The sequence below is a fragment of the Anopheles arabiensis genome, chromosome 3 (assembly GCF_016920715.1).
Source record: "Anopheles arabiensis isolate DONGOLA chromosome 3, AaraD3, whole genome shotgun sequence".
NCBI classification, from domain to species: domain Eukaryota; kingdom Metazoa; phylum Arthropoda; class Insecta; order Diptera; family Culicidae; genus Anopheles; species Anopheles arabiensis.
The window spans coordinates 22,811,221-22,834,971 of NC_053518.1; the positions used below are offsets into that span (position 1 = coordinate 22,811,221).

At 43.4% G+C, this 23,751-nt stretch overlaps 1 protein-coding gene across 3 annotated transcripts in view; it reads left to right on the forward strand.

The window, feature by feature from the left end:
- Positions 1-9,785: 9,785 nt before the first annotated feature.
- LOC120902166 (protein artichoke) overlaps positions 9,786-23,751 on the forward strand; it is a 97,845-nt gene continuing 83,879 nt past the window's right edge. Inside the window, exons 1-2 of one of the 3 annotated variants that reach the window (XM_040310708.1) lie at positions 9,786-9,862; positions 12,435-13,697. The gene's annotated coding sequence lies outside the window, so the exon portion shown is untranslated. Of the gene's footprint in view, positions 9,935-12,429; positions 13,698-23,751 lie in introns of all 3 variants that reach the window. The other 2 variants (XM_040310710.1, XM_040310707.1) reach the window with 2 other exon arrangements.

Genomic DNA, 23,751 nt, shown 5'->3' on the forward strand with positions numbered 1-23,751 from the left:
CCACGGACCCGGTGGGGCGGCGGAGAAACAAAACTCACCTCCGCAATGGCCGTGTTTATGGCGGATGGGAAAATGCTTTACATGGTGATGGCGGTACAAACGGCTTTGCGGGGGGAGGTAAAATCCGGTTTTATTGTACCAGTTTGCTAGCACATCGCACCACCCGTTTCCCGTGCCCTTTCGATTCGTTCGCTCGGTGCTGATTGTTTGTTCGGGACCTGCTATCCCGAATTTCGATCGCCTATCGTGAAACGAGAACCAATTTGCCAAAGTTTCCTGCTGCCCGCCGTCACACCGTTCCCGTGCACTGCAGGTACTTACAGGCAGCCCGCAAAACATCAGCATTTTGGGGCCAAATTTATCTACCAAATACCTTCTTACGTCCCACACTCCACGAAGCAGCAGCACCCCGCTTGGGCCGGTCTGCTGGGCCGGGTGTTTTGAAGGAGGCGCATATTAAATTGCTATTTTCTTGGCCCAGGACGACCCCAGCCCGGGACCCCGCAGGGATAAAAGATGAGAAAAAAAGGGGCGCAAATAGAGAAAATGGGGAATGGAGAACAACAAAATCCCCAAACCGATTGGATGATTTGACCACCGAAAACCGAAAAAAAGAGTGTGTTTTTCGCTGAGCTTTAGCATTTTTTTTCTCCTGTGTGTTCCTTTTCTGCCTGACCGCCGCACAAAACTGCTACTTTGTAATTTTCCAGATATAAAGAAACAAATCGCACACTGGGAGGGCTGGGGCAGTGCTGCTGCAAGAACGAACCAATCTGCTGCCGACATTAATTAAGCCATCGATAAATTGTACCTTAATCAGTGCATCTGCGGCGGTCCCTTGGTGCCTTGGTGTGAGTTTCTTTAGGCTTTTGTTTTGTTTTTTTTTGTTTTTTTCTTCGTTCTGTTTCTCACCCACCAACCACAGTAGCAAAAGCGGGGGGTTTTGTTGTCATGGTGGCAGTGTAATGCTCTTGTTTGCGATATCTTTACGCTCGCGCAAGCACGGAGAAAGGTGAGCAAGCACAATGGAAGCGTCGCGCGGTGTCAATGGCGAAAGTCAATCTAATTCACTGTGTTGTTCATGTTGCTGATCGTGTTTATTATGCTGCGAGCGTTGCTGCAAGGTAACACGTTACAACCGATCCCATTAGCGAGCGAGACTAGAGGTGAAGCTGGTTAATTTGTAAGAGCGTGTTTATACGACGGTTAAATGAGTTTTAAACCATCTGCCAGCCTCGCCGATCAATACACAATTCCTTGACTGGTGGTGGGTGTAAGGGTGTGAGCATAAATTGTGTGGCCTTTTTTCTGTGATGTCGTCTTGTTCCCAAACGAAACGGTCTCATCCCACGCGGGACGCAAAACGAAACAAATGAACAGAAATCGATTTGTAGCGTTCGAACAAGTTCGAACCAATCCCGCCGCGAACTGCGCCATTGTATCCGCCTTGTTGGGGAATTAGGGCGACCCCATCTTTTCGCACTTGCTTTGCCGCTTCGTGAGAAAGATGAGAGAAGCCCTTAATGAACCAGCTGCGGCCATGGATTAAGCAGAAGGTGTAAATCTGCACCAGCCCCTCCCACGAATGAGGCTCGCCAGCGACCGGCGAAGGAATTAACTGGTCCGGTAAATGCTTTTACGGTTACAAAAGATGCTGCCAGAACCTTCTGGGTGAAGAATGGGGTGAAAGGGTATTTGGTGTGTGTGTGTGCCTTTTTGTATATCGCACCTTAACAGCAATACCCGAACCCGCTCCGAAACGAAGTATCTTGCTTCGGAATGGTTTTGCCAGCGGCGTAGCGGCCTGTAACATTCCTTTTTCTGGATCGAATCCATGGCCATGGAGCGGATGAGGAACAGGGATGAGGCACAAGAACAACTTCAAAGCACGAACGGGGCAGCTGCCATCCAGTTAGCTGTTGGGGTATGAGCGGTATGGCGGCAGCAACATTACGGCATTATGTATGTAGGCATAAGGTAGGAAGTGAAAACGATAATGTATATTTAATGATGTTATCATCCTTCCAGCCAACCAAACAGCGATCCCGAGGTACCGTGCAGCGCCGCATTCTGCCGGCGGGAAAAGGAACAACTCGCCGGAGCGAACGTGTGCATCGTACGTGTGTATGTGTGCTGCGGATCCTGTGGAGAGGGACCGATGCAGATGGTGCAGAAAAGGTATCGGGGGCAGATTTTGGCAACATTTGCTGAAAAATAATCCACCGAGAGTTGGGTTGGGTGGTTTGGCGCCGGGGAAAGAAGGAGAGAGAGAAAGAGCGAATGAGGTGGCGCCTTGAACGGAAGGGCACGGTTGTTATTATCTGCTAATTTTAATGCCGACTCTGTTATGGTTCTGTGACCAAGTCGAGCCAGGACCAAATGCCGGAAGTGTTTTATTTCATTTTCCCTTTTTGCAGCCCTCTCGTTCGGTCTTTCTCTTTTTTACAGGCTTCGGACTTGGAGATGCTGGTAGGGGGGTAAACAAGGGCGCGTGTTTTCGATGCTGGAATTACATTTTGCTTATTGATGCAGTGTTTTATGGGATGGAAATTGGTGCGGTGCTGTGCACAAGGTGTGCAAGTGTGGTGCACAAGGTACCGTGCAAACCGTGCCGCCTAACGTGATTGGATGAAGCCATTCAATCGTGCCGCGAAAGGAAAGGAACCGGCATTGTCTTTTTTTTTGGATGAATGCGTGTTTCTGTGTGTGTCTTCTGTTTAAGTTGTGTGCTTGTGCTATCTGCCGCCTGAGTAATTATTGACAAAGGATAGCGCATGGCATTGTGTTCTTGTCGATCATTAGTTGAATTGTTGATCTAAGTAATTCTTGTGCAAATTTGCATTTTTATTATCAGTTATTTGATTGTTAAGTAGACTTTAAACATGGAGGAATGAGTATATAATGTTTACGATTGAATTCTATTTGAATTGTATGGTAGTATTTGAACGAGAATTAAGGGAAGTCAAATTCAATTAGTTTTCTGTTATCCAAGTATAAATTATCATCGGAACTTATTGTAACAGAGAGCATTTTACAAATGAAAACATTTAATTAGTATAAAAAGGATGTACGTCCACTATAAATTTTAAATACGTAACGTGAAGTAATAATAAAATAATAAAATCAACTAATTTGGCAGTTCAATTTTATGAGTCCGAATTCACAAACAATAATTTTTAAAATAATTTAAAAAATATTGTTACACAATTAAGTTAAATGTGCCACACAAAGTAAGGAAATATAAAAGCGTTAAGAACGAAAAATAAATAAAAATTAGTAGTTTCAAAAATATGGAGGTGCCTGGTACTTTGTACAAACTTTCAATGTTAAGTCCTTGACGAGAAAAAAAATGCATTTTTCTTTCTTTTATGCGGATAAATCGAATTTTCTAAATATATCCAAAAACTTATAATAATGAACAGTTAGGAATCACGCGTTTTGTAAATGTTGTATCACAGCCCAAGTGACATTTGCTCGAAATTGGTTTCCCATATCTGCTCGATTAGTACTCGATACGCTTGAAATGGTGGATTTGTGTGTGATTAAGAGTGTTGAAAGCGCCAAGATTTGGTGTGTTCGTAAATTAGACGTTCTTCTATCGAAGGACGATGCCGTCAAGCTCATTTTTCATCCATGGCTATGGTTTTTAGATGAAAAACAAAAGCTAATTTTGTGTGCCGTTATTCTATAAAAAATGGGTATTATTTATGTATAAAATGGGAACATGACCAACTATAACGATAAGATACATAATTTTCAAGCGAATCTATAAGAAAGTAACGAAAAAGCCGCATCACAGGTGATTTTAAAGGACTTTTTCTGACTTTAACGGGAAGTTTAAGGCTTCAGTTTAAGGGAATTTGCTCGAATTTCCGATTATTCGTGCTCGAAAATGTCAATTGGGAGCAGAGATTATGAGCTTTCGTAGATGATGAATTAGTCATGTGCTTAAGCTTCTTTCATTCTGGGTTGTATGTATATTATTGGTTATGCCACGTGACCTTTTAGTTTTGAAGGTGCCTGTACATAAGGGTGTTTGAATCCGTGGCGGTCATACTGTTAGGTCGTTCGACATAATGACTGTATCTCGCGAACGACCTAAATGAGTAATGTTTGTTAATTTAAGTTTCTTAATTTTATAGGAACAAATCCTAAAATGCCATGTTTAAAATAGTGTACGTAAAAAACCTTAAGTGTATGAACAAAAGGCTGTCTGCATGCCTTCAAAACTGTTTTTATGTAGTATAGTAAGCAAACCCAAGTAAGCAAAAGTCTCATTGCGAACAGCTAAAGCCTATTTTTGTACCGATATTTTTTTGCGATTTTAATTTTTCCTTTGCTACTGCATAACATCATATCTAAATCTAAAAATCGAAAAAATAAAAAAAATAAAAATGAAGTATGATATTTTGTTGTTTTTAAACGTGTTTTGATTGGTTCCAAATACCAAAACTGACCGTATACCTTTACCTAAAAAAACTATCAAATTTAACTAGTGTATACTATTAAATCAGTTATAAATACATCCTCAAGAGCTTAACTTCGTAAATGAAACCAAAGTCCTTTACAAAACACAAAGAAAATCGCCTTGCCAGACAGAAACCATACGCCAGCAAAAATGAAAACGATTAACAATAGACTTCCTAGAAATTCCCGAATAAAATTACCTCATTTCAGCGCTCCGTTATGATGATGAGGCCAATGTAGAATGATACTGCTACCACCGTGCTCCGCCGGACTCAATAACCCTAATTCTGTCCGTATCGAATCACACGGTGAAAAATGATACCTATCATTACCATAGCTATTTCTTCCTTCCACCCCTGGATGGTAAATAAATAATAGTATTCAACAAAGCAAAGAGAGGGAGTGAGAGGAGGAGAGTGGAGAAAGATAGAATAAACCTCACTCACAAACAAACACAAACTAGCGAAACATCGCGAGAAAACTAGAACTGGATGGAAAACCACCGAACCACCGTACGATTGTGATGATTCGCCTTTCGCCTGCCGCACCGATACGACCGATCGTTACGTTAGTTCCGTTGGCTAGAGCTTTTTTTTTGTTTCCTCCACCCTCCAGCTCCTGCAAGCAGTGAATGTTTCCCTTTTGTTTCCTTCCATCCGGCACCGCCACTGTGTAGTTGCCACATTTCCACATTTCATTGGCAAATTTTTACATTCCGAAAACGATTCTCATCACCCACGCCCACGTGCCGCACGGCGTCGGCACATATTAAATATGTTTTCTCGGCTTCTCGGTGGTTTTGCCCCTGCATCACATTCTCCGTTGCCATATTTCTTGGCGGGGTGGTGCCACGGCCGCGGGCGAAAAAAAAGGGGCCGGAACGGGTCGTACTGCCTTCGCTGCGGCCATAAATATCCAGCTAATATATGCGTTGATTGTTTATTCGCTTCCTTCTGCACGTTGGTTTGCACGCTGTATTTATTCCCACCCGTTCCCAGCGAAACCAATCAGTCCCGTGCCAACCATCGGGCCTTTGCAGGGGCCCAAAATTCGACCACAGCTCACGTTTTGGTGGTGGTGGAGCTGTGAACGCGTCATGTTTACCATGCCCATCATCATCATCGTCATCATTGCCACCATACTACCTCCGGCGTGTTCTAGCCCGACCACCACCGATCCACGCTTTTCCCAGGGCCGATCCTGAGGGCACATCAGCTTAAGTGATTTTTTCCGTTCTGATTGAATGGTAGGGCAGGCATAAGTTGCAAACTGTGTTAGTGGTCGAACCTCCGCACCCGGCTGGTGTCCGGCCTTTTCACGCCACGGTGGTCCATGATGGACGCTGTTTTATAATTTATGTATTATCCTGCGATAAAACAATAAAAAATATGTTGTAACGCGCCAGGCAGTACGAGAGGGCAGTAAAGTTAAAGTGTTTTGGGTCACTTTTGCTTTGTGTGTGTGTGTGTGTGTGAGAGGCATTTGATTTTTATTTATTTTTTGGTGTGCCCATTTTCACCATACATGATCCCTCGCAGCCATACACACTCATGTACGGCTGCTGGCGAAACCGCTTCTGAGCCTAATCAATGGCCGTTGCAAAGTGAAGTAGTTTTTCATCCCATTTTCGCTCGTGTGTGATAGAATGGACCTTCCAAAAGGACAAAAAACAAAAAACGATGAAAATGGAAAATTCAAGCGCACGGTGTGGATGCGGATGAATGGATGCGGTGCCGTCCTTTATGATACTGCCGCTTCAAACCGCCGGCCGCTTACAACGCCCCAGAGTTCCACGACCTCCACTCGATGGCTAAAAAGCTTTTCAGTTTTCGGGCAATCGAGAGTGTATATTTATTATTTTGAGGCGAGCTTTGGCGCTTCCAGCAGCGTCCGACCGGCGAGGAAAATCGTTAAGAAACATGGAACGTTTCCCCGGACCTTGTTGCCTGTTGATGCCTGCCCTGGTTGTCCTGCTTGAGTGTAGGTCAGTGTTGGTAAGGGACGGGAAAAAAAAGTCAGAAGGCTTCGGACGAAACGAGAGACGGCGGCAGGTATCGGTCACATTCCAAAGATACGACCCGGGCCCTAACATCCACACTAACCACAGTGTGCTGTCCATGAAGAGTCGAAGGGCCGAACAAGGGCGATAAAGTACAAAACAACGATCACATCGCTTGAGCCGTAAACTATGTGTGGTTTATCGATTTTTCTCACTAGTTTTGCTGCCGTAGACACGGTGGGCGTTGTGTGCGAACGGCTGCAGCACGCTCCAATGCTGCGGGGAGGAATGGTAGTTCGTCCATCCCGCTCAGCCTATCGAGGGATAGCGTATCGCTTTATCTTGCCTTTATCTACACGTATCTGAGGCGAACGGGGGTATGCCTCTGTGTGTATCTGTGTGTTTGTGTGCATGTCACTAGATGTAGCCCATTGCAATAAATGCTCGTCCTTGCTCGACTCGCCGTGTCATGTAAAGCGAACGCCGATAAACAAATGATCTGTTCAATGAACATGATTCTCCTCTTAAATAATATTGTTTACTGCAAATTGAATTTTTACCCCCCAAAAAAAAAAAAGCTTTGGCAAAAGCAAATATAAAAAAAGTGATTCTGCATTCTTTGTACGATTGATTATTGGGTCGGTTTTGTGAAGGGGTTTCCGTTGAAATATGTGGTAAATAATTCCCACAATGGTGGTACTTGCAGGAATTGAATTTTTGCTTTTAAGGGAAGGACTGTTGGCAAATTCATCATGTAAATTGTTATATGTGACGAGATACTGTCGTGATATGTGCTCAAATTACTTAAAGCTGTTCTGAAATGCATAAAAGCGGTAATATATAAGCAAGAAATCATAGCTTCATGCTCCAAGACATATATTTTTTTAATTTTTACACGTTGTCAACAGCTTAGAATTGTTTGTTAAAAGAATGTATGAACGTAGTTTAAATTATCTTTCGATGATGCATCAAAGTATTTTTTTGTATATTGTTACGATATAAATTAATGCTCGATTCTTTGCTACATTTTGCGAAAAAAATCCAAACAATTACTATGGTGTAAGATCAGTGGTCTCCAACTTGTGGTCCGTGGCGTTAACAGATGTGCGAATGAATTTATTTTTGAAGAAGAAAAGTTAATTACTATAAATATCGTGCAATTTTTATTGCCACAATCAAGATTAAGTATTCAACAGGCAGGTTATAATGAGTTAAAAACATATTTTTGATAAAAAACGTTGAGCTCTACAAACTGCAAAAAGTCTACAAACTGCATGCCCTCAATCGATGAGGGCTGCGGCAAATGTATTTTCAAAGCCAAGTGGTCCGCGAACCTAAAAAGGTTGGAGAGCACTGTTTTAGTTAACCTTAAGATAAGTCAAAGCAGTATATGTCATTATTGTACAATACTTGGAAAATAAATCCGTTAGCTTTAGAAGCAAAGAAAAAATACAATAACTTCAACTTTAATTTTATCAATATATTCTACTTTTTCTTTTTTGCGTGATAATCTAGAGGTCGATCTAGACAAGCTTCGAGACATTCAGTTGACAATCAAGTTTGTACGGCATTATAGTAACTACTGGCCCTGGTAGTTTTTGTTATACCTTATTTTCCATCAAAACTAGATTATGTATGTAAAAAATCTGTGTATGTAAAAAATAAACTGTCCAGATAAATGATTCAAATTAAAAAATAAACATTTTTCATTAATTTTAACGCCTTACAGATCATTACAACATTATTTTTATTTAGTGCTCTGTTCATATTTTTGATATTATAGTTATTGTTATCATTGGATAATTTTAACGTAAATCTTCATTACAATGATTTCAATACTAATTCAATAAATTGAATTACCAACATGATTGGCAAACACCGTTTTGAATCAAATTACGGACAGCTTCAAACTCCAATAACAATCATCGTGTTTTTATAGAATTTCTTCATTTCCAGTCGCTGGGCATACCGCTTTTTAATTTTAAATGATTGCCATGATGTACAATAATCAATTTAAATGTTTCTGATCTCTAATAGGTCCTGATTCACCATCAGAGGCATTCTTAGCAGCTATGCTTAAAACCGTGGAAAATCGTCAAATCGCTCACCAGTTCGTTCGTTCGTTCGTTCAATGCATCTACGAGCACAAAGAGAAAAACAGTACCCAAACCCCGTTGTGTACAGTATGTTAAAAAAATATAAAAATTGATAGCGAAGAGTTTTTATTTAAAGCGTAATTGCCTGTACATTTGGTTGTTATAATTGAATAAATACATATGAAAACCATACTTCGTTTTTTTAATGGATGATTTCTTTCCTCTCTTAATTTAATGTATGATTTCTTTCGCCTCTTAATTGTCAATCCAACACTTGACGCCTGGTAAACGTCTTTAGCGTCACCAATCGCAACACACAGCAAACAACAGTCTTGACTTGTTGACCGCAAACCTGATTAGCAGTGCAACATATCCCGTAATGATATAATTAAATGAATAAAACAGATTACAGTAACACTCGGTGTCGCCGAAACCAAACCAAGCGCAACTGTGAAGTCATCTGCGAGTCGCCAAATTTGATTACGCTCCGTGGGGCCGTTTGTTCGGCGCGTGGAACACGCACAACAAAAGCACGAAAATGGCCACTCGGTGGTTTATTTTCCCCCGACACTGTGCCCCTGCCACGTCATCACTCCCCCCACCCCCCATCATCCTCCCCTCCACGGACACCGTGTGGCGGGTGTCATGAGCGCTCGATAAAAGGCACGTAATTTGAAATAAGAATCAATTGATCGTCTAACATCATAACAGACTCGCATAAATTAGCAGACAGTTAACAATTCATGCTACTTTCGCGGTGTGTGTGTGAGTGCGCCACACGGCACGGGAAGCTGCGGGATGAAGCAACGGTCGGGCGGCGGGCTGGCACTCTACATATTGACGGATGGCCAGCCGAAAGCCGGCTTCTGTTTTGTGGTTTTTCCACCGTTCGTTCGACTGCGAAACGCAACGGCAAGCGGTGTAGTTGGTGAGTGACCCGAACGTTTTTCACCGAGCACGGGCCCGAACCCGAAGCAGCAGCCGACCTGCCGGTGGAAAACCTGCTGCTGCTCTAGTACTTCACCCGACGGCGAGCCGGCGAGTCTGAGCCGTTTTGTCGCATCGAAGGACCGTCGTGGCAGGCACTCACCGAGCAGGATGCGGCTCGCTTTCCCGTTCTGCGAAGGGAGTGTTATACACGCGGGAGACACGGGAAGGCTCGTGAGTACCCGGTAGTCACCTGTCGGTGGAATACGGCCGCCCAGCGAGGCTTCCAGTACGGCCCTAACGTTCATTGCCGACGGTTCGGTGCAATACGGTCGCTGGGGAAATTTTACGCGCCTGCGGTACATTATTAATGGTGTGTTGATCGATTTCGCGCCGTGCTTCAACCGTGAGCCAGATCAGTGGAGACAGGAAGTGCATGGTGACGGTGTGTGTGATGTATGTGTGTGTGTGTGTGTGTGTGTGTGTGTGTGTGTTTGAAAGGATTTGTTGTTTTTTTTTCTTTTCGCCTTTGAGTGATTTGGGAAAAATTGGAACCAATTTCCTATTCCGACAAATTAGCGCTGCTACGACGCGATCGATGGATATTGTGTTTTTCCTTTGGCATTCGGTGTTCGATCGCTGGCTGATTCTTTTATGAGCTACATTCTCGTTCTCTCGTTGGTGGGGGGGGGGGCGAAGGGGGTAAGCGTGCGGACGAAGTGGCAACCGCGAGACGTCAGTGCATCCCACTCACGTGCTTTCACAACGCTTCGGGAATTCCGGTTGGCTTTGCTGAGATGGGGCAGATGAAAATGGTGCAATTTTCACTGCAGTCGCGATGAGCCCGTACATCGAATGGTTTGCAGCCGAGTGCGAGTGTGTGCCGTTGTTTGTGTGTATGCGTGTGGGTGTGTGTGTTTGTACCACTTCCGTTCGGTTGGTTCGTTCGGATTCACTTCCGTCGCTTCAGTGTGATCGTTGCGTGCGTATTGGCGTATGTTATCAGCTTGCGAGCGGCGGGAAACTCCTACCTAACTCCTTCTTACCTCTCCTCTTACTGTCGGCAGTGGAAGAGCCGGTCACCGGAGGAACCTGTTTGGAGTTGCCAAGGCATTTCGTGTTGCCATTTCAGCGTGAATTGGATTGGATTGGATCGTGTCAGGCATCGTGCCGGGTTAGACAGCCCCACAGGTTGACAGTAAGGGATGGCAGGATGAACCTACCTGCCACGCACAGGGCACACACACATACACTGAGTGGAAGAGGCGCTTTTGTGCTGTATGTGTGCATGCCCACGCGATGCACATCAAAAAAGGGCCCTCGCCCGGGGGTCCGTTAGTTAGTTTAATGAATAAGTAAACGAATCTGTCCGTTCGCGCTGTCCTCCCAGCCGGCAGGCTCCGAAAACCTCGGCACAAGTGACAAGACCCGGATCCTGATCCCAGTTCTTTCGCGAGCGCTGTCACTTTTGGGTTTGAATTTTTCGGGGCGAGGCGGGGATATTCTCCGACATTTTCGACTTTTTGCCTCCCAAAAACTCCCGCGTCCCCGGTTTTGCCATAGATGCTGCGAGAATTTTGCAAAAAAAAACAAAAACGCCACATGTTCCTGCGAAGCTCAGCATAAAGGATTAGCGAACACGCAAACCCGGGTTCGTTGTTTCGGAAGCATTTCGGTAGACGTCCGTACAGCCGTCAAAGCTAATTATGGCTGGTTTAGGGTTTGCTCCAGCCTCCCCACGCAGGTCTACCATGCAGCATGGGGGAGGGCAGGTGTATCGATCGTGTCCTTGTCCGGCTTTGTTCTTCCGTTCAAAGCCGCAGGGCAAAGTGGGATAAATTGAGGGGGAAAGGTGGTTTAAGGGGTGATGGAGGACGTCCAATTTCAAATTCCGCTCCTGCCGAGTGTGTGTGTGGGTCATTGTGCACAGGGGAAAGGGGGGGGGGAAATTGAATCGTCAAGGACCCGGACACCGTAACCATAACCTCAAACGAGAATAAATCTGTGACCGGTAAAGCGATGAACATCGTTCGCTGTGTGTGTGTTGTAAGGCATCCTTTTCAGAATTGCTTTGCGTTCTTGACAAAAAAAAGAAGGTTGTTTGCCATTTTTTATGTATGTGTGTGTGTGTGTGTGTCTCAGGAAGGACCTACAGGGACACACGCCATAAATTAGGTCAAATCAACGCACAACGCAAAAGCGGCGCTCGAACTCCACCACCACCAGCATGCCGAGATCAAGGTAGGCGTTGCGAGCATTGCAAGCTAACCCCAAAAGGTAAAAAAAGAAGAATGTATGCAATCCGCCAGTCGCCAGGCTGCAGCTACGTACGCACCGAGGGCAGGTGAAATTGTTAAAAGCATAAAGTAAATAAACAATCAGAATAGTGGATAGCGGAAACAAAACAAGCAAAAGGATCGCCCCCCAATCCGTCGTCGCTGCGTACGTATCATCAATCTCTTTGCCCGAACAGGCCGGCGCGACCCTTTTACTGAATGCGAGATACTTCCGGGATGGTGGATCGCAATAGCCGGAAGTTGATCTGAATGTGTGTCGGTGTGTCTGTGTATCTGTACAAACGGTTCATCCGTGTACGAACCAATGAATCCTTACCATTCTGCTTGTATCGTGTGATGCGGTCGGGGTACGCTGATAGCACATGTGCACGTGTGTTTGAGAAGCAGGGATTGAGGGATTCCGGGATTTTGCCGGCGAAAAACTGGGGGGAAGGTTGGACGATCCTGACCCATTCGCACCGTGCGCTTTTGGCGTTGGCGGAACACCGCCCGGGCGGATTTAGCGCAGAGCCGCAGACCGGAGTTTCGATTGCAGGAAAAGTAATCCATCATATCACTCTGCGTGCGTGCCCGCCCACCCGCTCTGCTGAATGTAGTGGATGTCTGCATGTAGCACCGGTTCTACTTCTCCTCTTTTTCCCAGTGCAGATGGCGGTGTTGAATAAAAGAATAAGCTTGAAAGCTTGAGGAAGCAGGCAGCAAACCAGAGCGCAAACGCTCCCGGGGAAAGTGCTTACCCGCAGGGTCTGGGTGTACAGTGTAAAGCCAGACCTCCGGAGTACTGTGTGTGTGTGCGTGTGTAAGGAAAAACAAAGCAACAGCAAAAAAAAAACAAACAGGTAAAAGTTGGACATCCTGAAGTTGGTTCGGGTTTTCGGCACCGTGGCCGAAAGTGAGAAACAGCTCTCTAAACCCACTCACCACCACCGCCGCCGATCACGTCAGCCTTGAAACCGGGAAAAAGCGTGCCCAAAGCCTGTGCTGAAACGTTCAACCCCTCCGAGTAGTGTAGAAGTGTATGTGTGTACATGTGAGAGTGCAAGTGTCTGTGTGTGCATTGTGAAGTAAATTAATTAAAAAAGTTATATTAAAACGTTCTAAAAAGGCAAAACCAAATTAATGTTGCACGCTGTTTTTCGGGCACCGGCACACGACGGCGCGGCGTGGGAATACGCGTCAGGATTTCCGTTTGCGAGTGTGTTGTGGTGCAGTCGAGCGAGAGCGGGGGCTGCTTGGGTGAAGCAGTGGCCGTAAGTCCCCTCCTTGTTGTTTCCCTTCGTTTACACCACCCGGTCCCCTCGCCATCCGGTGTCGGCGGTGCAGTGGCTGGATGGAAAAGGGTTTTTAGCCCGAGTGTGATTGCGGTTAGGCGGTTCGGTGTTCTCCGCTGGGAGTACGAGTGCGCGTTTGTGGAATTGTGTGTGTGTGTGTGTTTGTGTGTGTAGTGCATGTTTTTTAATGTAGCAATAGAAAAAGGTGTGTTTTGCCTGTGTCCGACATGTGTACTGGTGCCCTGGTGCCTGGTTCGGTTTGCACGGCAGAAGTGAACGAGCAGCAGCAGTAGCAGCAGCAGCAACGGCAGTGATTTGTTCAGTGAGAAGAAGAATGCGTATTTGTTATGGTGATGGTCTGTTTGGTGTGTGCTTTCGGTGTGAGTGAATGCTGATTGAATCATGACTACCATTTTCATCGCTGTTCCGGTTCGTTAAGTGGCAAAATAAATCGACGACTCGTTTTTTTTTGGAAAGCTTGGGAAACAGACACAGCGAGGCATGGCAATGGTAGTGGGCCATTGCTGAACGACTGAGTTTGTGGGGATTCGTCTGACGCTTTTGATTAGGATTATTGTTTGGGAGAGGCGAGAGTGATCAGGTGGAGCCAGCTTGCAACAAAGTCAGCAAGAAGCGGAAGGTAAGATTGAAAAATTTAGTTAATTAAAGTAATTTTCCCTTTTGCCATATAACTGTACAAAGTGGTTGGAAATGTTAAATTTGTAATTCAACAATCAAGTACGCTTGATGTTGCGAATGACAGATAGGTGATTTGTACATTATTTGAATTATTTTGAGTCTTTTGTGAGCTTTGTAATTTAATCGCATTTGCAACAAAATCGACCTCAGTTTTCAATGTTTTGTTAAACCGCCAGGTACACACAACACCTGTTGTTGTTTCCACTTATATGTATAACGTGTTTTTGTGGCTTGACCCAACTTACAGCCATAATAAGCTTTACCTGAAGGGATTGTTTTGTGTTGATTCCTTTTTTTGTGTTGCTCTTTCATCCTCAATCTATGGTTGCCGCACGATGCTACAAACATATTTTATTCGGTTCCCTTTTGATAGCCCCATGAAACCGAGCGGCACAGCTATACATAACCTTTGAAGTTCAGTGGTACACGGAACCAAATAAACCACATGGAACACACAGCAAGCAGTAAAGAGAAGAAAAAAAAAACGCTCTCCATAAAATAATACTATCGTGACCTAAAAGCCACAGTAAACAAACAAATCCGAACCCGTGTGCGGCTTTGTTGATCCGTACGGTCTTTGATATGTTGCTACAAGCTCAAAAAAAAAAAAAGGATTAATAGTGATATTTTAGGATAATCTTAGATAAACGATGATATTATGCTCGCAGTGTGTGCGCTGGATTAAACTACACTGAAAAAAAAGTTTTTTTATACATTTCAAAACTTTGCAGTGATGTGCTTGATCTTCATTCAACGACGCAATGAAATATATTTAAATCAGTTTGAATAATATTTGCAACCGAGCGTTGAAAGCGTGCCCTCCTTTTGACTTGCAAATTAATATAAATTAAAGACAACGCTAGGCGCTTTCGCGCTATTTTACCGATCCACAGCGCAAACTTTCATTCCCTTGGGCAATCGCTTTAAACAATAGCTTGGAAACCCAATCATCTCCCTCCCCTACCCACCTTCCTCAGCCACAGCCTCACACTTCCATTTTGTGGGAGTAATTTAATCATGGTAACGATGGTTGAGCAGCAAATAGAAAACTCATCAGCTTATCTAAAGATTTTCGGTAAAAATCTTACAAGACACATCTGGCGGTGCGCACAGCAACCCTGGCAGGCCTGGCAGAACCAAAGCGTGAATAAGTTGAAAACTGAGTTTAGGTAAATTTGATTACAGTCACTTCAAGCCCGGATTTTGAGGTTCACGGCTTCACGGTGAAAGGGTTTTTCGAAAGCCGGGAAACGGAGACAGGCGACGAGCGCGCGATTCGCCTCCGCCCGTTTGCTAAGCGAGTGTGTTCCTGTGAGCGCAAGATTAAGTGTATTGAGAAGCCAAACAAATAATACCGCTCTTCTACGTCCGGCCGGCTACGACGACACGCCAGTTAGGGACTGAAAGATCACAAGACACGGGTGTGTGTGTGTGTGTGTGTTGTCGGCATGGATAGGCACGCCAGCCGTGGAATCAGTGTGCGGAGGAACGGGACAGGCAAAAGTTTACACTGTGGACCTGTCGACCTGTCGCTATGCTCTGAGCGGCTGCTTCGCCATTCTGCTGGGCGCCACCGTTTGGAGGTTTTGGGAAACGGTGGTACCTCGGCCGAGATTTGGAAGGGATTATACGTTTGCAAAGTTTAGACGGTGATGGATTTTGGTAGGGAGCAGCGAGCCTGGCTGAAGAGATTTAAGCACTGCCATAGTGAGAGGATTACCGGAGCGAGAGGACCTAGCTTCCGGTGGTGCTGGTGGATGCGGGCCTTTCCGTGCCTTTGCTTTGGTTGTAAAAGGGCTGCTACAAAACAGGATAAATACAGGATGGTTTCCTAAGTTTGATGTTCCATCGATTGGTATTAAAGTGTGATGCTCCGATGGGAACTGAACGGTTTAAATTCATCTTTTGATTATCAAAACACGTGAAATATTTCAGAAATTTTGAAATCAATAGAATAACGTTAGGAACGCTCCTATAGCCGATAATAGAAAACATAAAAGTAATGAAAATGGTCCTTGTAATGAGTTCACAGCATGTCGCACTGCTTGAGCTCAGGATCTCTCTCCTCTTATCTTAATCCCGGGGTGTAGCCTATTAGTGTTCAGTAAGGATTAGCTTGCACTGCTACTGTCCGTTTCCCGTTCCACATGCAACACATTGGCTGGCTGGCCTGGGATGCAGTCGGTGCTGCAAATGCTACTTAAGGTGATGCATCCGAGGCGTTTATCGAACACTTTCATCTTCTGTTCGGGCTCTGGTTGGGGGCTCATGGGCAATGGTACCTGTATTTTTCGATCGAACGATCCCATTTCCCAAACGTTGGCAGCCCCTAGCTAAGGTTAGCCATTGCGCTGGGCTTCAATTTTCGTTCGGCGCTTCGAGAGGGTGACTTAGTGAACAGAGAGCTCTTGGCAATGGATGTAAGAGTGCTTCAGAAAGCTATCACATTCTACACTGCTCCCCAGTAGTCTCCAGGAAGCTCCAGCTGGACGGCCCGTGCACCGTGAGAAACAGCGTGACTCGATGGTTGTACACAAGTGCCCTTTACTGCCGGAAGAATCAGTCGTGTTGCCGAGGAAGCTGAAATCGATTTTCAACAGCTGGTACCGGGACAGCTGACTGTTGTGCTTGGATGGTCGTTGCAAACTTTTTTGGTTCTTTTGTATGAGCTTTTGTGCTAAAGTATTGAATTGGCATTGAGTAAAATGTAATTTAAAAAAAAAGTACTTTTGTGAAATAAAATGAAATGAAGCTTAATAAGGTTCAAATGAATAATCCTGCATACATTAGTAGCTAAACAAACGAAAAATAGTTATGAATAATATGATACAACAATGCCATAGTTTCATAGAAGCGTTCCATATGAAAATATAATACTAAAATCACCCCATGCTCCTTAAATATTATATTTAAAAAAAACACACACACACTAACAACAGAGAACAGTACCATCGTAGTCCATCGTACACTTCCGGAGTTTAGCGCCTTTCATGTAGGGAACGTAAGAATCGTAGCGACAGGCGGAAAATATGAATACGAAATGAGAAGGCAATGGGAGAAAGTCGTACCACCTTCCGGCACTAATCCTAGTCCCTCCACCCACCCAAATGCAATCGAACTTCCACCGTCCACAAGTCAGGCCAGCCATCTGCACCGGCGGTGTCTACCCTCTTTCGTACGTGAGCTGTTGAACATGTGCCGCTCTCGTTTCCTAGAACTTGGGGTTTGGTTGCAGTGGATATATCCGGGGACACCTGGGGGGGGGGGGGGGGGGCGGCATATGGGACCCGAGGCAAAACTTGACTACCCAAAACGGGAAGGTCATTATTTTTACATAAATTCTCTCCCTGCAAAGATGCGGATGTGGCTTATCATTGCCGGGGAGGTGGCCGGCTTCGTATTCGTAGCGAAAGTTTTATTAATAAATCAGACTTCCGTTTGCAATGGTGGCGGTGTTGTCGGGAGAGCCGAGCAAAGTTTGAAGATATTCAAATGGTGTGCAGTTACGGAAGGTTTGTTCGGGGAGAAAATTATTCCTCCCCACCCGAAAAAGGTGCTTTGGAAAAGTGAACTGAACTGTAGGAGAGGATCCGAGTATGTTCGAAAGAGCAATCACATATTTAGACATGCTTGTGTTGTTGTTTTACATAGACAAAGTAATAGACGAATGATGAACTTTACGATTTAATAAAGCAACATTACTTGTCCGGAACAGAAATAGAAATGAATACTATTGTCCCTGAGGGGAGAATCATTGTAGAAGGCCGTTCAACACAAAACTTTTGGAGCATTCCTGCTCAATTTCATAGTTTCTGTTTAGTTTGGTATAGACAGTTGATCGCGTAGATGTGTAGCTAAGCACGGGTAGCTCGTCAAATTCTCATCCACAGTTCAGGAACTTCCTGAACAATTCGTATTGACCACAGACAGACAACGTTTTTCTTGAGAAAGCCTACACATGTGGTTGGAAGTAAATGTATTAACGGGAGGATTAGGAAGTTATTTGCTGGTAGACAGTTTATTTTTACTGCTACTTTCAGTTTAGTTTCCATCTATTTTTGGCCTTTAACTCATAAAAAGTTATAGATGAGTTGGTTATAGCTGATGTGCCAAAGGAACGATTGATAGAATTGCTTGAAGTACAATAGGTATTAGTATCGATTATCATAATGTTTCTGTATTATCGTCTCTTGAAGTAATATCTTAAATGTTCGTTATTGTATTTATGTTTTTTTTTTGTAAGGAAAATAAATTTATCGAATAGGTTTCTAACAGTAACGTATACTGCATTGTAACCAAATGTAATAGCAGTTTTTAATACTGATAGAGAGGCGTGTAAACCTCAAGAAAATGTGATAAGCGATGATAGATATCAATCATCTCGATTCTAGTTCCATAGAACCTTACATTGCATGATGCTCATCATCGTATATTATCGTTCAGCTGCTTAGACCAATTTACTCCTTTGCCCTGTTATTTCTCCTATTTTCATGTCACGGTAAAGCAGTATTTTAGCACCTGATTGAGCTGCTGATATAACTTCCCGTAACAGGCTCTTGACATATTTTCAATTACTCCTAGCGGAGCGTGCCCATCAAACCAGGACGGCTCAAAAGGCGCTTCAAAACTGGCGGGGTGGGTTAATTTTATTAGTGACAAATCTTCCCCTCAACAATATCTGTTGAGTCAGCAAGTACGGCAGCTAAAACGAGCCGTGGCTGCTTTCAGCTGAAGATCAAATCAATAGTAGGGCCCTTTGCGCTTTGCGGGGGTGTGAGGCGAGAAAGCAAAACCGTGCTCATAAAACGGAAGTACAGAGATGCCGTTTCCTGTGCTTGTTGTTGTTGCCGCTGGATTGCATCGAAAGGCGCGCGGCCGCTAAAGCCCCGCGCGATATCCTGTTTTACGACTTTGCCATATTGTCTCAGCACAATCGCCTACGGACACTCTCGCCGTAGAAGAAATTGGTATCGTTTTTAGCCCCCCCGGTCCGTCGGCAATGGAGAAGCAGGGTGGATCGATGGAAGGCTGTTGCTAAAGAGAGGCCTAAGGAATAGGAGTTGATAATAACTTTACTTTTCGTGGATTTATACCAAGCTTTTCCGAGCGCTCCGCACAGAGGGTGCTCAAGATTTTATGAGATAAGCGTGAGAATAAAGAGTGGTCATCAGTGAGTGTTACGACCCTCCAGTTGAAAGTGAGACACAGTGACATAGTTTTTTATGTGCTTTTCCCAGGTAACTCATTTTGTATTTTTTTGTTTCCACCAGTTGATTGGAAAACTTAGTTGCAGTTCTTAAAATTTAACAATTTTCTTTGTTTGTCTAGAGTTTACAATAAATAAACTCAAAAATATGTTTGGACTACTCATAAAATAAATGCAAATAAAATGAGTATAATAGTAAAATTTACTAACGGAAACCCCCAAAACCCTGACCGTACCGAGTGCATCGGCCACACCGGGTGGTAAATCAGAGTCCACTGACTTATCGCTCTTTGCCACCGAGCCCGCGTTGAAGTGTTAAATTATAATAAAAGTAACTCCACCGAACTCTCTCTCTCTCCGTTGCGGTAGAAAGTGGGAATGACATTTGTCATTGGGTAAATGTAAACGAGTGGCTCCAATAAAACAAAACCGTCTGCCGACACAGTTCGGCATCGCTGCCCGTCGCGGTACGGTAGATTCGTTGCAGCAGACAGAAAAACAAACAAACAAACAAACAGACAAAAAAAGGTACAAACCCCCAACACCGAAACGACACCAAACGACTTCGTGAAGCGTAAAAGCCTTGTCCTAGGTAACTTCGTGGCTCGTTTGCTGTTTAGGTGTTGCGGTGTGTGTGTGTGCTTTTTCGTGCTTTTTGTTAGTATGTTCCTTTCCTCCCTTCTGTAGGTGTGCCGCCGTTTCAAGCCTTCCTAGTGAGACAAGACCGCGCTCCACGCTTGCCATGGTTTTCACGCGTTTCGTGAAGTCCCTGGTGAAAATTCAGTCAACAATAAATTTTCAGATAAATGAAAAACGAACTACCCACGGGCTCTGACCGCGAGCGCGAGGCCAACGTGTGGTGTAGTTCGGTGCAAAAACGACGCGAAAACTCAACGCGGGAAAAGCAAGACTGCAGCAGCAGCATTAGCTGCAGTCCTTGCAGTTGGTTTCTTCCTCAACGGAGTAGATATTTTTGCCCACCAGGCACCGGGGCTCATTTGAGACCATGCGAAGGGATGGGAGAAACCGAATCTGCAGGTGTGTAATTTATTTTTCGCTAGCAGCAATCCCTGCCCCCGAGACGGGCTGGAACGGACACAGTGCTTTACCTCGTGCATTATTGTTTTATTTTCGCTCGCCAACCAACGCGGTCGAATGAAGTAAGGCAAAACAATTGCGGCATCCACGTAATAAAAAGAAAATCGCTCACCGTGTAGTAAGGCAAAAAACAAAACGGGAAACGCCACATTTGGCACCACCGGACTCGGACTCTTGGTGGTTGTGCATGCGGAAATGGTGTGATTCGCGGTTGATGCACAACCAAGGTGGAACTGTCGCAGGGAAAGAGAGCGTTTGCTCGGTACGATTGAAATGAAAGCAATGGGGAAGTTTTTAAAACCAACATTTATATCAAGCAGTCCGCGTGTTCAACTGTACGGTTGTTCCGTTTAGTTAATATTAAAAGCGACAAACAGCAGAAGCACAATTTCTCTTGGAAGCGTGAATTTCACGTAAGGGAAATTGTTTATTTTTACAAAACTTCAAAGTTGCAATTTTTTTCCCCAAATCTACCACCAGAACCAGCTGTGCAATCATAAAAGGACCGTAAACCCGTACAACAAATAAAACGGTCTGCAAAAAAAAAAAACAAATCGAGAGGGAAAAAATCGGCAAACAAACAACTTTCACCGGAGGTTGCGACAGTGCAAAGTTGTTAAGGTATTTGCCACCTTTACTTCACCCTATTTCCCGGGAAGAGGAATTTTCTGGCATTTTCAAGAGCTGTGTTTGTGCGCAGTTGTTTGCTAAACGTTGGCTTCACTTGTTGTAGCTCAAGAGCGTACACTGTTAACGGGCGTTCCAACGAATCGTAAAGCTAAGCCGAGTTAACTGTTGCGTGGCGCAACTAGAATGGGAAGTGTGAATTACTTTCGTGCTATATTTGTGCCTTATTTTTATAGATTTTTATGAAATCTGTGATTAGAATGTGAGGTTCTACTTGATATGTTGAGGATTTTTTTTATAAGTTGGAAGCAATTTGGCTGGATTTTTGCAGAAATCCTGTTCTCACTCTTCATCTTGTGGATTTAGCTTACGATAAGATTCACTCAAATTGCCATTCGTAATTGTAAAAGCGTAAGGTCAGCAAGATTCCATATAAACCGCAAGCAGATCTTCCTGACGGTACTGATACACAGTGTGATGCACCTTCACTCATGTAAACAGAACCCATCATGCAAGGACAGGACTATTTAAGCGCTCATTTGAGGTCATATAAATGTAATACTAACGCTTCGCTGAATCTTCGTTCTGAACCGTAAAACGGGACCGTCTTACGAAATGGAAGCATTTCTCGCAAGCAGTTCTGTGCAGAAATTACACCTTCGTTCCCTTCGCACACACACACACGCAGCCGGTGAAAAGTCGTTCCTCCCAGCGTTCTCCCGTGTGCGGTCGTCTGTCTCGGGACGTTTAGCGTTGCCCCATAAATTTGAGTGCATGCATAAAATTTATGAACCCCCAAAAAACCGTAAGGAATTCTATAAATCTCTCACGCGGGTTGGCACATGTATCTCGTTTGGCGTAACATTCGCTTTACAGTTTCCACAGGGGTGGGGTGGAACGCTTTAGGACGTACGTAGCAATAAAGTGATGTCGTAAAAGCTGTCAGGTGTAGTTGGGTGCGATTTTGCATTCTTTCGGCATTTCTCGGTGGGAGTTTTAGGGCAGAGCGTTTGTTGTGTTGTGTGCTGTGGTTTGATTTGTTTTGAGTTGTGTGATTTGTAGAAATGAAAAGAATTGTGGGAAAAGTATCAATAGGGACTGTCTTCAAATATCTATCATTTTGTTTTAATTGATAGCTCAACAAAGCTTTATAAAATCTATTTATAGTGTCACTTGGTCAAACGGTTCAAACGGCAAGTATATACTGCAGATAACTATATATGTCTTATGAAATCTCCAAAATATTTCATGTAATGGAGTTTAAAATCTAACAAGATTGTTGCACTTTTTTGAGCAATACAAGCTAGAGAGCTATTTTTCGATGACGTACATCATTACTTGTTATTATGGGATAGATGCAAAGGATTGTGGTCTACATTTACTATTCAAATCAAATTTTCAATATTTCAAGAGTTTTTCAGCAGCTCAAGATCGTCAGCAGCGTCTTTTTTTAATTCGACTATTTCTTAAAATTCGACTAAAGGAGAATTTCATTTGTATTTTACAATTAATGTGTCAAATCAGTACCATTTGCTCAAGGAACTGTCCAATTAAGAAAACCTTGTATATCCGAATCCGCGTATAGGAGGTACCGTGTATCTTGGGGGCTACCTTTGCATTATTTCTAACGAACACAGAGCATACTTTTCTAAACTCAGATTTCGAATCAGCATTATTATTAGTATTATTATTATTATTATAATAATAATAATAATAATAATAATTATTATTATTATTATTATTATTATTATTATTATTATTATTATTATTATTATTATTATTATTATTATTATTATTATTATTAGTATTATTATTATAATTATCATTTATTATTTACGTTATCGGGCAATAGGCCGAAATAAAAGATACAAATTCTTAATTAGTAAACAACTTTAACATAAATAACACTAGCCCTTTACAACTGACGAAGGGGAGAAAAAGGGATATGAAAATCTGCAGATTATTCAAGTCTATTATAGCTGACACACATTTTAATTAAAGGGTCGTTAGCGCCAAATGAAGAAAATCGAAATGAGATCCTGATTAAAGACCTGCTTCTAAGATCCCTAGTAGGTGCAGAAAAGCTGATTAGATTTAAAATTTCAGGTGCATCAATAAGCATTGATAATTTACTGTGGCATTCTATTGTAATACTGTACTACCTCTGTGAAACAAAGAATTTCTGGCTCCTGCAGTTTTATAGTTTGGCACTCTTGGAGCATTCGCTTCCCATGTAGGAGAATGGTGGATGTGTATTCCACTCACGACTCTTTGCGGAAGATTTTAAGGTAGACGTCGTTTAATTAGATAATCAATAAAGATCTTTGTCAAATTCGTCACTCTTTGTTGCATGGACATCCATTGCAGAACCATTCACATCGTAACAGAAGAGGTATGACGCCCTCAATCAAGGATAGATCTCATCGCCTCATTCAGCAGCCTTTGAAGCAAAGTAAATTGTGTATCAGTAGTCAAAAATAAAATTGTAGCACAGAAATCTAGATGAGGTCGAATCAGTGATTAGAACAGTTGTATCTTACCTCTGCGGTACATTCTTTTTTCTTTCTAACATTTTCAATATGGTTCATAAATCTTAGTTGGTCTTAAAGGTCTTACGATATCAGTATAGTCAGTCCATCGGTTGGAGGGTTTGCTCCATGTGGAGCTTTATCTCATGACGGACACATTGATAAGCAAACTTTTTTCTCGAGTCGGCTCGAATAAAATACCACAAAGGTTAGTGTACAATACATTAGAGCTTTGTTTCAAGATTAACATGCGCATTAGAAAAAGCTTAAACGTACCAATTTACATCGAATCATTCCCACTGATGTATAGTGCTATTAATTAAGCTGTGCGTGTAAAATATAAAAAAAAGTGAGAACAAACGAACGTACAAAGCAAGCATGCTGTACAAGAAACAGCAATGAATAATGGCAAAACCAACCAAAATGCTTTGTTCGCCAGCCCGGGGTCTGCTGCTCAGTTGCTTAACGCCGTTGCGGGAAACTTTGCGCGCTAAGACGATGTGCGATTAAGAAATAATAACAATCCATCCCCTTTA